Raw genomic sequence first — 13923 nt, 5'->3', positions numbered from 1 at the left:
AACTACTGAGGCAAAGTAGCTCAAGCACTTCATTTTTCTATGGGGAGCCTTTATATTTATTTATTTTTATTTATTTACTATTCTTGTATACCGCTGTATCTCAAGCCTGAGGGCGACTCACAGCGGTTTCCAAACAGCAAACAGCAAAGACAATAAAAACAGCAATAATTAATATGCAATAACAGTTAAATTACACATTTCCATTACTAGCTAATAAACAATCATCAATACACAGTTATCACAAATCCCACCCCCGATCACCTCATCATCCAAACGTGATCCAAATTCGTCATCCATTGTTCCGTTCCTATGTTCAAATTACCAGAATTGCACTGAATTACTCAAAACGCCTGCACAAACATCCAGGTCTTCAACTTTCTACGGAATGTCATGAGAGATGGTGCCAGTCTACAGGAAGGGCGTTCCACAGCCGAGGAGCCACCACCGAGAAGGCCCTATCTCAACCGTGCTTGAGAGGCTGGCGGGATCGAGAGCAGGGCCTCCCCGGAAGATCTCAAAGTCCGGGTGGGTTCATAGGCCGAGATGCGGTCAGATAGGTATCTTGGGCCGGAACCGTTTAGGGCTTTATAGGCCAGTACCAACACCTTGAATTGGGCCTGGTAGCAAATTGGCAGCCAGTGGAGCTGGTGCAACGGGGGTTGTGTGCTCCCTGCGCTCCGCTCCCGTTAGAATCATGGCTGCCGCGCGTTGGACTAGTTGCAGCTTCCGGGCCGTCTTCAGGGGCAGCCCCACGTAGAGAGCGTTGCAGTGGTCTAGGCGGGATGTGACAAGAGCGTGTACCACCGTGGCCAAGTCAGACTTCCCAGTTTGCAAACCAGTTTTTAAAAATTAATGAATACATATTACTTTAATGCATCTGGCGTTAATACAGTATATAGTGTTGAACTTTAACCTGGGAGATCCAAATTCAAGTTTTTACACAACCAAATGCTTAGCAATCTCTACATCAACACTAACAAAGAAACAACAAAAATACTGTTTACCCACAAGCAAAAAGAAATTACATATATTAGGAATAATAACAAGTGATATATTAGAAACCAATACTTTCTCATTATTTTATTTTCCAGAACACTAGACTGGGCCACAGCAACGCGTGGCAGGGTATGGCTAGTATAGGCATAAAATAGGTTTGTAATGTTAAAGCAGACTTTGTATTTACCAACTGGAAAACACGTACCATTCAACAGGAAACCCATTAGCACTGGGAGACTGCCTATTTCTTATATTTGCTATAATGTTGATAATTTTCTTGTAAGTATAAAAGTTCCAAAGTAAATCATTACTGTTTAGCACTAAGATTGGGAAGGTCAATATGAGAATTCTCCATGTCCTTTTGGTGAATTCCATTATCAAAGCTATAAATACCCATGTAAACATGGGGTGGGGGGGGGGGGATTGATGTATATCTGTGGGTGATACATAATTTCATTCACCTGTGATAGCTGAAGTAACATGTTTCTGTTGATACTTCAATGTGCTAAAATCTTGAAATGGTCCCCATTTTCCTTATATGCTTGCCATAGCATGTCAGATTTTTGTGAGAGAATATTATTCAATTCATATGTACCTTTTTGCAATCTTGAACAAATTGTACAGATGGAGAAACAGCAAGAGCTTTCATCTTCTTCAATTATTCCTTTTTTATTTTAAATCTTTTTTTAAAGGAGAAGAAGTCATGATATTACATGGAACGTAAGCTTCCTATGCCATACTGTATATACGCACAGAAATATTTCATCACATCTTATGACATTTGAGCTCTTATAATTTAGAAGTGAAATATAACATTGCCAAGACCAAAGGGTTTAGGAGCATTAGGAAAGCACAAATCTAGACTTATATTGTCAAGGGTTCACTTTTGGTTATACCAAAGATCCAGAAATTAAGACATAATCTAAACTGAAACCATTATAATGGACCGTAAAGATAGGATAAATGCCATATCTTCTGTGTAAACAGTTTTCCACGTATCAAACCAGATTCATTCCTATGTGACTCTCGGGTGGCTCTCACCACGGATTCTTTGATGGGGTAAAATCACTTGTTATTCCTTTTGTTAAAATGTGTCTGATAAGCATGATATTGGATAAATTTGATAAAAGACCACTTGTCAATGAAAACAAGTCATGAAAAGTTTGATTTAATGACATGCTTTTCCTTAACTTTACAATATTACAAAGAGATTGTGTTTAGTCAAAAGTTCTATAACTTTTCTAATTATGAAAACAGACCTCTGTGGCTATCTGTTAAAAGAGCCAGCATTTGAATGAGCGAGTATAGTATAGAATTGTTTTATGTTATTCATTTGTATTGCTTAATTCATTGTATTGGGTGGCGTTAAATATTTGCCTTTTTATGTTGTAAGCTGTCCTGAGTCCCCACAGGGGAATGGGGTGGGGTGTAAATAAAGTTTAATGTGTTGTTGTTATCTTAAATCCTGAAAACAAAATTGGATAAGACACCCAAGATTGTTTGCAGGTAGATCACAGATCCTGTTGAGGTACAGAATGGAACAATACCTATGAACAGAAGCTATATATGGAGCATGAAGCCTTGCAGATTGCACTTCTGCTCTGAATCCAACTCAAATTTCAGCTCAAGCTTCTGTTTCAGTTCCTGTGATGGAAAAAGTTTGGTCCTAGTTAATACACTTTATTTATTTGCTGGATTTGTATACCACCTTTCTCAGCCCTGTCATTATCATTGCAACAAAATTCTAGAAATAATTTGCTAAATAAGGACTTACAAACTCCAGTGTAATAAAGAGAGAGATCAATATTGCCTAACAAAGAAATACAGACACTTGGGTGGTTAGCACTTGACTATGCATAAAATAACATATGGATGGGCAAGCTAATATTTTACTGTTATGTGAAGTCCCTCCTTTTTTCTAGCTAGGCTTTAGGAAAAGAATTTCTTTTATTTTTGAAATTATTAAAATTAATTAAAAACATTTAATATTAAAAATAGTTTGAACAAACTAATTGTGCAATGAAGTAATACATTAGGTGATATTTGCATAGTGATTCACACTGGAAGTAAACCTTATTTCACATATGCAGCATCTGTATTGAATCTGAACTAATAGTAACAAGCTAAGAAAGAGATCCCAGAGTTGTGGTAAATTAAACCTTCATTAAAATATCAATTCATTGTGAAGGAAATGCAAAGAAGAGAAGTTATCTGCTAGAAAAGATGTGTCTGATCATTACAAATTCTGGTCTTCCTGTCTTTTTTCAGTTCTTTTATGGGACTGAACACTTTATGTCTTCTTGACATTATGGAGACAAAATAGTTTTCTTTGTTTTACTAATGTTGATAGTTTGCTACATTTGTGTTATGTTATAACAAAATATGTTATAAAAAGATAAATCAGTGTGTAACTGTATTATTTGATTTTAATAGAATAAGTACAGTATTGTAATTTATATTTTAAAAACTATAATTGTAGCACATTATGCATACAATATAGTTTATGTTCTTAAAGTAACAAAATAATTTTAGTCATAAATAATAGTGCATATGTATGTGTCTTCAAGCTGGCTATCAACTGATAATGACTCAATTAATTTCATTGGGCTTTCTTTAGGCAGGGAATACACAGAGGTGGTTTGCCAGTTTCTTTTTCTGAGGCACAGCCTATGTCACCTGGTATTCATTGGCGATCTCCTATACAATACGAAAAATGGATGCCCTGCTGAGCTTCAAAGATTATACAGTATCTTGTGTCTTTAGGATATTTGATAGCATCATTTTCCCCCAATTTGTCTGGACATTTCTCTTTAAAATGGAGAAAAAAAATGTTCCTAATTTCCTTAAAATGTCCATACATTGTACATCTGTACTACAAGATCCCAGTATCCCCAGCATTGTGCTTCTTGCTCCCAAATTCACCAGCTGGAATGGCAAAGTCTGAAGGATGTTCCTCAATGATACCTTGCTACGTTTGTTGGAAGTATTTAGTTGGCTACAGACAGAAACAGAATGCTGTAGGTTCATAGATCTCTTGTTTAATTCAACAATATGTTCTTGCTGGACTTCATAGACCTCTGGTTTAATCTAATGGGCTGTAATACACCAGACTCTTTTTTCCCTTTTAGAGTTGAATTTCAAATTAATATTGTGAACATGGTTATCTGTCTATAAGTACAAAGCTTTTGTGACCACGTATAATATTTTCTATATTTTATTTCCTCATTCATTCATTCATTCATTCATTTCTTTAATCATTCAAACCCCACCTTATCCTGTAAATCATTCTTATCATGGGAGCACAACCCAAATAAATTCAGGAATGAGGAATGAAACAATATGACCTACCTAACCGAAAAAAGCTTAACCAAATTAAGAGAAAGGAGGGGGAAATCAAAAGGTAAGGGAAACACATCAGATTTCATGATCGGTGCATGGACCAGTATGTATGCAATTCCTCTTTTGCAAATGAAGCTGTATTCGTGTACATCTAGTTTCAGAATATGCATGATGGGGGAAACCTAGCCATTTCCAGCCAAGGCAGAACCAGTTTTACATCTGGAAGTACAAGCAGTAACACATACACTTGCCTAAGTAGTAACATCATTGGGAATCACAAACAAAACATATACCTGTTCAACTGGAAAAAAATTAATTCTACCAGAGTTGCCAATCAAAATAAAGGCTCTCATACTTTGGCTTTGTAGAAGAGAGAATTTAACCAAGTGCTAAAAATTCCCTATTCTGTACAACTATTAAAGAGACACCTTGCGACTCTGCTAGCACCTTATTTGCTGTATTAAAGTCTCAGAGTCAAATTTTAATTTCTTAGTGTTTTCCATATCAAACTTCACCATAAATACTTAAAATTATTATGGATATCATTTGTAAAAATTGCAACACTTTTGTTTTTGTTAAATATAGATAGGTTCTTTACTATACAATTTTCTGAAGAGACAAGAAAGCAACACTATCATACCATTTTCTGAAATATCCTTGATATTTACAGTCACATTTGGCAAGAGAATACTCCTGCAACTAATTCAATCAAGAATAGATTGAATCAGTGTTCTTCAGTGTTTTAAATCCAACATTCCAATTAACATTTGCAAGTATCAATGTGTCTTTTCCTGGTGATAGCTTACCTTCGCTTTGCCATATTTGGTTAATAAAATGAGTTGGAATGTTATTTGTGGGTTCAAGTTGTTTTGTTTTATTTTTGTCTATCATGAAGTACTCTAAAAAGATGTGGTTGCTATTACCTCAGTCCCCAAATCCAGCCAATCAGAAGACAAGGACTGTAAATAACTGCTCAGCCACATACCTTGGATTACAGGGCCATTTATATACGCTTAAACATAGCTATAGGGGACAAGTGTGAATACAATTTTTAAGTTGTAAATAGAATGATCAGTCACAATCAATGGTTATTTCTTTTCATTTGCTCACCTTTCCAGATTTATTTGCACAAAACCTTATCAACTGTTTTTTTTAATGTTATATCTAACATTCCACTGTTGATGTCTGAAAATCCTGCTGTATAGACAACATTATTATTGAATAATCAAGTGAACAAATTATGACTGATTTATCTATTTTAGATAAAATATTGTATACCAGAATGATTTTTTAATAATATTCTCTTCTCCCCTTTACTGACCTTTTGACATTCTCCTTCTCCGGTACATAGACCACCATTTCTTTCTTCTACTCTTCAGATCCTGCTACTATACCTCTCACCCTTCTTTCCCTCCATCTGTCACTTTCCTTTCCAATCCCACCTCTCTTTATTTTAACGCACCCCTCCTTTTTTGTACGGTGACACTACAACCACTCACCCTTCCATCACTTCTACTTGCTTAGCCTTATTCCTTTGTGGTATGCCTCTTGCTTGTTTCTCATGCACCGCTACATGCTCTCTTAACTCTCTACTCCCTCATCTTGCCTCATGTCCAAAGGTGTGACCTCTGCTTTTTTTTGTGCAGCACCGCTAACATCTCTTACTCTTGTTTTTCTCACCTAAGCGGACTTGTTTCCTGCAGAACAAATTGACAGAACATTTCTGTTTTGCTGCGTATCTTGGCTTCTACAAGGACTAGAGACTTAACCATGCTGTAAATTAGTTTTGTTTCATTGTCTTTAACTGTTATCTTAAGAGTTATGGTGATCCTATGAGAGAGATTTCCAAGGTCTCCAGTCATCAGTTGCTCTGCTCAGATTTTACAAATTTAGGGCTGTGGTTTTCTAGATTGAATCAATCCACTTGTATCCACTTTTCCACTTTACCAATGCCATGTTGTCTCATGATATGACCAAATTACTACAGCCTGTTTAGTTATCCTTGCTCCTAGTGAAGCAAATATTCGTCTGTACAACTTTTCTCCAGAACCTCAGTTCAAATTAGTTGTTTTCCTGTCTGCTTTCTTTGTTGTCTAGCTTTCACAATCATATTACTTACTTAGGCGATCCCTCGTTGGACGAGTAAGATGGTCTTCCATCATGGGTTTCCCTGTGGGTCCGCATGTGGCTGTGGAGCCCTATTCTTGCTCTGCATCTTCTTCCGCAGTGAGGGCATTGGTTTCCAGGTGGAAGGCGGTCCCGGTCGGGGTTGGCTTGACGCGCCTTCCTCCTGGCACGTTTCTCTCTTTCACCCTCCACTCGTGCCTCCTCGAATTCTGCAGCACTGCTGGTCACAGCTGACCTCCAGCTGGAGCGCTCAAGGGCCAGGGCCTCCCAGTTCTCAGTGTCTATGCCAGAGTTTTTAAGGTTGGCTTTGAGCCCATCTTTAAATCTCTTTTCCTGTCCACCAACATTCCGTTTTCCGTTCTTGAGTTCGGAGTAGAGCAACTGCTTTGGGAGACGGTGGTCAGGCATCCGGACAACGTGGCCTGTCCAGCGGAGTTGATGTTGGAGGACCATTGCTTCAATGCTGGTGGTCTTTGCTTCCTCCAGCACGCTGACGTTTGTCCGCTTGTCTTCCCAGGAGATTTGCAGGATTTTCCGGAGGCAGCGCTGATGGAATCGTTCCAGGAGCTGCATGTGACGTCTGTAGACAGTCCACGTCTCACAGGCATAGAGCAGGGTTGGGAGGACAATAGCTTTATAGACAAGCACCTTAGTATCCCTACGGATGTCCCGGTCCTCAAACACTCTCTGCTTCATACGGGAAAATGCTGCACTTGCAGAGCTCAGGCGGTGTTGTATTTCGGCGTCGATGTTGACTTTGGTGGAGAGGTGGCTGCCAAGGTAGCGGAAATGGTCGACATTTTCTAATGTTACACCATTAAGCTGTATCTCTGGCATTGGAGAGGAGGCGGCTGGTGACTGCTGGAACAGCACTTTGGTTTTCTCGATGTTCAGTGACAGGCCAAGCTTTGTGTATGCTTCTGCAAAGGTGTTGAGAGTGGCTTGTAGATCTTCTTCTGTATGCGCACAGACGACATTGTCATCAGCATACTGGAGTTCTATAACAGATGTTGTTGTGACCTTGGTTTTGGCTTTCAGTCTGCTGAGGTTAAATAGCTTGCCGTCTGTCCGATAGATGATTTCCACTCCGGTGGGAAGCTTCCCATCAACAAGGTGTAGTATCATGGCGATGAAGATGGAGAATAAAGTTGGGGCAATAACACATCCCTGTTTGACACCCGATTCCACCTTAAATGGGTCACTTTGGGAGCCATTGCTATCTAAGACTGTTGCCATCATGTCATCGTGGAGGAGCCGCAGGATGTTCACAAATTTGCTTGGGCACCCGATTTTTTGGAGGATGGTCCAGAGAGCGCTGCGATTCACTGTGTCGAATGCCTTTGCAAGGTCGATGAATGCCATGTACAGAGGTTGGTTTTGTTCCCTGCATTTTTCTTGGAGCTGTCGTGCAGTGAAGATCATGTCCACAGTTCCTCTGGAGGGGCGGAAGCCGTTCTGGGATTCTGGGAGGGTGTCTTCTGAGAGGGGCAGAAGGCGGTTTGCAAGGATTCTTGCGAGGATTTTTCCAGCAGAGGTTAGAAGGGAGATACCTCGATAGTTTCCGCAGTCTGTTCTTTCCCCTTTTTTGAAGAGGGTGATGATGGTGGCATCCTTGAAGTCTGCTGGGATTTTCTCGGTCACCCACACTTTTTCTATGAGCTGGTGGAGTTGGTGTGTCAGCGCAGGTCCTCCCTCTTTAAAGATTTCAGCAGGGATCCCATCCGGTCCGCTGGCTTTGTTGTTTTTTTGTTGGCTGATGGCATTGCTGACTTCTTCCAAACTAGGCAGTGCTGCAAGCTCATCCCTGGTTTGTTGTTGCGGGATTTGTGAGAGGACCTCTTCGGCCACACTGGAGCTGCGGTTTAGGAGGCTTTGGTAGTGTTCTTTCCAACGTAGTGCAATTGACTTTTGGTCCTTCAGGAGTTTGGTTCCGTCTGATGAGCGTAGAGGCTGTATGCCATGGTTTCTTGGCCCATAGATGACCTTTGTGGCTTTGAAAAATCCTTGAGCATTATGGGTATCTGCCAGGTGTTGGATTTCTTCAGCCTTCTTTGTCCACCAGATGTTCTTGAGTTCTCTTGTCCTTCTTTGGACCTCAGCTTTTGCACTGGCGTAGATCTTTTTCTTAGCAGCACAGTTGATGTCTCTCTGCCATGTTTGGAAGGCTTTCCTTTTCTTGTCGATTAGCTGTTGGATCTCGATGTCATTTTCGTCAAACCAGTCTTGATGTTTCTTGGCTTGGTATCCAATAGTTTCTTCGCAGGCTTGGATGATGGAGGTCTTCAGTTTGTTCCAATGTTCCTCAACATTTTCGGGGTGTACTGTGGGTAGATGGTCCTTGAGTGCAGTTTGGAGATGGGCTCGCCTGGAGGGCTCTTGAAGGGCTTGGGTGTTCATTTTGCGCCTTGTCTTTCTTCCTTGGAGTCTGCGCTTGGGGGCGATCTTGATAGCCATCGTGGATCGGATTAGCCTGTGGTCGGTCCAGCAGTCGTCAGCACCTGTCATGCCATTCGAGTTGCTGTTTCCAACCCCGTCTTTTCCTATGGTGCCTGGCCACAGGTCGAAGTCTCGCCCGACTCTTGCATTGAAGTCCCCCAGGAGAATGATTTTGTCCTCCTTAGGTATCCCCGATAGGACAGTGTCCAGCTGATAGTAGAATTTCTCCTTGATGTCTTCATCAGCGTCTAGTGTTGGTGCATAGGCACTTATGATGGTTGCCCGTTGGTTTTTGGCAAGATCAATTCGGAGGGTGGAGAGTCGTTCGTTGATGCCAGTGGGTGCTTCGGACAGATGTTTCATCAGATCATTTCTTATAGCGAAGCCAACTCCGTGCATTCTTTGGTCTTCTTCAGGCAGTCCCTTCCAGAAGAAGGTATAGCCTCCTTTTTCTTCCTTCAGCTGTCCCTCTCCTGCTCTCCGGGTCTCCTGAAGGGCTGCTATGTCGATGTTGAAGCGTCCCAGCTCCCTTGCGATGATGGCAGTTCTGCGTTCGGGGCGTTCACTGTCACTGTTGTCCATCAGTGTCCGTACGTTCCACGTACCGAAGTTCATTTTTCTTTTTTGGCCGCAGGATGGTGACCCCACTGGACGCGGCAGTCCAGTCAGGGATAAGTGAGGCAGACTATGTTTAGGGCACCTTTTCTAGCCCCCTCCCCGTGTGGGGTGAGCAGAGTGGGTCCTCAATAGGGCTGCTCAGTCGCGGATACAGCTGCCGAACTACTCAACTGCCTCGGACCTTGAGGTAGAACGACTGAGTCCGTACCCACCGCCCATGTGCCAGTCTGTGACTAGGGGCTTCCAGATTTCACAGTCCTGCCCCCGTCGCCACTCGCTGATCGCCATGGGACTTTGGTTGGTTTGTTTTTATTTTCTTTGGAAGACGCCTGTGCGTGGGTTTTTTAATGTGTGGAGGTCAGTGCACAACTGAACAACACACAGTCTTCACAGATGAGGTTCCACTGGTGATGTAGTTTAACACAATGACCATGGCTTCTCAGTCTGTTGCAGCCTTCTTCCGCCTTCGCAGCCGTTGTAACATGTGCCATGTTATCCTCCGCCTGCTCCGCCGTTGAGGTCTAATTTCATATACAGAAATTAGAAATACTATGGTCTGGATTATTCTAACTTTTGTATTAAATTATATGTCTTAAAACTTATCAAGTTCCTTCACTAATGCCTTTCCAAGTTTTGGTCTTCTTGGTCTTGATTTCTTGGCCACAGTCTCCATTTTGATTAATGACTGAGCCAGAGAGTCTAATCTGGCCTTCCATATGACATATTCTGTATATAAATTAAAGAGAAAGGATGATAAAATGCAGCCTTCTCTGACCCTATTGCCACTGAAAAACTATTCTGCTTCTCCATGTTGTATTCTCACAGTGGCCTCATGTCCCAGTAAACAAATTTGGTGGCAATACAATGTTAACCAATTTACAGGAAACAAACTGGTTCAGTTTATTCACGTTAATGAACAGTAAGTAATTTCGGAATGGCATTAGAAATGAAGAGTTTACTATTACTATATTTTGCAAGGTTTCCATATTCACAGTGGTTATTAAAATACTTAACATATTGTATTTTTCTTCCATTAGTATTATTATTGTTATTTCACTACAAATAAGATACGTGCAGTGTGCATAGGAATTTATTCATGTTTATTTCAAACTATAGTCCGCCCCCACTACAGTCGGAGGCACCATGAACCAGCCTCTCTATTTAAAATGTTTGAGGGTTTCCTGCAATAAACTAAAGGAATACTTCCAAAATTCTGCTACCCAATAGGTTATGATCCTAACAGGTCACAATCCATATCCTAATACTACAAGACTCCTATACTAGTTTTTTTCTTATGTATATAATTGAGGTTGCTTACTATATTGTATGTATATATTGGTATGCATTTTTCCCCTTAACTCTATGTTGTTAGAGGATGTGGGAGGTACTACAGACCATGTGACCCAGATCTTAGCACGTTCAGAGTGAGACTCCATTTTAGAATGCATTTGAATCAGAAGTGAGTTTGAATCAGTTAAGTCAGAAGTCTGATGAGGCTTCAGTCAGTTTAAGTTAGAAGCCAGTGAGTCTGCTGACATCAGTTAGAGCAGGAGTATAGTCAGTATGCTGCAGTAAGATGTTTAGTTAATAGATGTGTCTGTTTGCAGCAGATGTATAGTCCAGTATAGTACAGTCGGTTGAAGTATAGTACAATACAGTTTAATACAGTTTAACCTGTAACCAGTAAGCAATGTACCTGTATGCTAAGTACATGATATTTGTAAGTAAATCAACCATGTTAACCTTTAACGAAAACAATGTTTGGTCTCTTGAGAGGATGATTTAAAAGCAATATATTTTATGGGAGAAATTTTTTTTTGGGCACCTGAAATAACACTACTGAAGATTTGCTATATATTTTATACATTGACATATCTCTGTTTCTAACAGTTCAGAGAAATAACCAGGGATATCAGTCTAACAGCTGAAAAGCCTAATTTGCCTTGCAGGAATACTTGTGGACCACTAAGGAGAATTTATTTATTTATTTCATTTTTACCCTGCCTTTCTCACCCGAGGGGACGCAAGGCGACTTAAAGCTCCGGCAAGAAGTCAATGCTGGTAAAAAACAATAAATAGTAAAAACATATCTCACAGTTAAAATGATTAACAGTTGACAGTTGAGAAGATTGACTCAAGCAAGATTTTAATTCTTCTCAGGAAGATCATACTTTACAAAAAAGGTTACGATCTCTAACAAGGTCATGCCTTTCCAAAAGGTTATGATTATTTCAAATAGTGTGAATACCAATTAATCTCCAAAAGGGTCGTGCTTCCAAAAGTCTGCGATTCCTGGTTTTCCCAATAACTCCTTTCTCCAAAGAACTCTAATAGTCACACTTTTCTCCTTATGTAATACTCGCACCCACCCCCTTTTTGAAGAAAAAGTGTGACTATTATGTGATGAAATACAGCATGCTTTTATGGCTGCACAACACAAAATATTTTGTTTAGTTTTTCCAAACATTTGACTGTTTTTTTAATGTAAAAATGCCATTAAGAGATGCTGTTGTGTTGTGGTGACCACCAACCATAAAATTATTTTTGTTGCTCAGCCGTCTCAGCAGCCTCCACGCCTTCTGGCTGCTCCTGCCCATGTCGACCTCTGTGATCACCTTGATCCACTGTTCTTTCTTGGCTTCAGAGATGGAGGACACAATGCTCTGCGCTGCCTGAAGAGTCTGCTCACTAAATGGGTCTTCGTTGTGGAGCCTGCAATAGTTTTCCAGCAAGGCAGCTGTTTCAGGAGTAATGCCCTGAAGGTAGTTGGTTCTGCAGCCTCTCGGTATGGAGGCCCGTGAGCAGGTTATCACTATTTCAATAAAATGCTCGTATTCCTCAGGGATTGGTGCGACTGATGTGATCATGTCATCTAACATGTCTGAGAATTTAGTCCAATCTGCCTTTCTGAAGTTGTATCTTCGTTTAAATCGAACTTTTTGAGGCCTTATTGTTGGGAAGTTGGCATATTATTGGTCAGTGCTGTGTGTTTTGAATTGGTGTAAAAATGCCATTAAGAGATGCTGTGTTACGTTTTTGTATTTTTATATCCTGTTTTATCCTGCTATTCACTGACACCCAGAACCTTTGAACTACATAAACTAATACCATTCATACATCTTGCCCTTGGTTGGCCCCTCTTCGTTTTTCCTTCAATTTTCCCCAGAATCATAATCTTCTCCAGGCTTTCCTGTCTTCTCATTATGTAGCCAAAGTACTTCATCTTTACCCATAATATCCCTCCCTCCAGTGAGCAGTCAGGCATTATTTGCTGGAGGATGGGCTGGTTGGATCTTCTCGTGGTCCAAGGCACTCTCAGAATTTATCTCCAACACTACAGTTCAAAAGCATCTATCTTCCTTTGGTCAGTCTTCTTTATGGTCCAGCTCTCGCATCCGTAGGTTACTATGGGGAATACAATTACTTTAACTATTTGGATCTTCGTTGCCAGTGTGATATCTCTGTTCTTAACTATTTTATAGTGATTGGTCATTGCTCTCCTCCCAAGAAGCAAGCGTCTTCTGATTTCCTGGCTGCAGTCTGCATCTGCAGTAATCTTTGCACCTAGAAATACAAAATCTGTCACTGCCTCCACGTTTTCTCCCTCTATTTGCCTATCAATGTCTAGTTTCCATAATCTTGTGTTTTTTATGTTTAACTTCAACCTAGTTTTTGCACTTTCTTCTTTCACCTTGGTTAGAAGGCTCCTCAGCTCCTCCTCACTTTCAGCCATCAATGTTGCATACCCTGGTTTTTGGGAGGGAGAACCTTATAGGCATGTGTGTGCGCGTATACATATATGTGTTTAAGGTGCTCCCTCCCAACAAATCAGGGTATGCAACATTGATGGCTGAAAGCGAGTGTGTGTATACACATACATACGCATGTGTGCATAAAGCAGACATTATAACTGCCTCTCTTTAGGCTAGAGAACAAACTCTTGCGAAATGCCCTTTCTTGGCCTTTAAGCCACTCGTGCTGGCGCCGTTCTGTCCGCGGGCGCGTCCCACGTCACACAGCAACGAAGTTGGGAACGATTTTGATTGGTTCATCCTTATCCAGGATGGGGGCGGGGTCACCGCTCTGCAGCGTCCCAACGGTTTTCCACGGCCTCGCCGCCTCGCGCCCAAAAAGAAAAGCAGGCTCGGGGGATTCAGTTCAGGAGCAGCCGCCGAGCGAGAGAGCCTCGCGCGCCGTTGCCAGGGCAACGGAGAGAAGGCCTAAGCGTCGAGACGGAGCGGAGCTGCCGCTTGGCGTGACCTCTCAGCCGGCGCCCGTTTCAAAATGAATAAATAAACGGCCGCCTTGAGGTGTCACGTTACTAACCCGGATGTGACCATAAGAATGTCGCTCCCTCCTTTTGGAAAAGGGGTGGAGTCAGAAATGGGCGGGGACGAGGGGGAGGGG

At 41.2% G+C, this 13923-nt stretch overlaps 1 protein-coding gene across 1 annotated transcript in view; it reads left to right on the top strand.

Moving 5' to 3' along the window:
• The first annotated feature begins 7104 nt into the window (after positions 1-7104).
• PIGP (phosphatidylinositol glycan anchor biosynthesis class P) overlaps positions 7105-13923 on the top strand; it is a 103617-nt gene continuing 96798 nt past the window's right edge. Inside the window, exon 1 of the mRNA XM_067466713.1 lies at positions 7105-7242. The gene's annotated coding sequence lies outside the window, so the exon portion shown is untranslated. The remainder of the gene's footprint in view (positions 7243-13923) is intronic.

The sequence above is a fragment of the Anolis sagrei genome, chromosome 3 (genome assembly GCF_037176765.1).
Source record: "Anolis sagrei isolate rAnoSag1 chromosome 3, rAnoSag1.mat, whole genome shotgun sequence".
Classification (NCBI taxonomy): domain Eukaryota; kingdom Metazoa; phylum Chordata; class Lepidosauria; order Squamata; family Dactyloidae; genus Anolis; species Anolis sagrei.
This window is presented reverse-complemented; position numbering and strand designations above follow the sequence as displayed.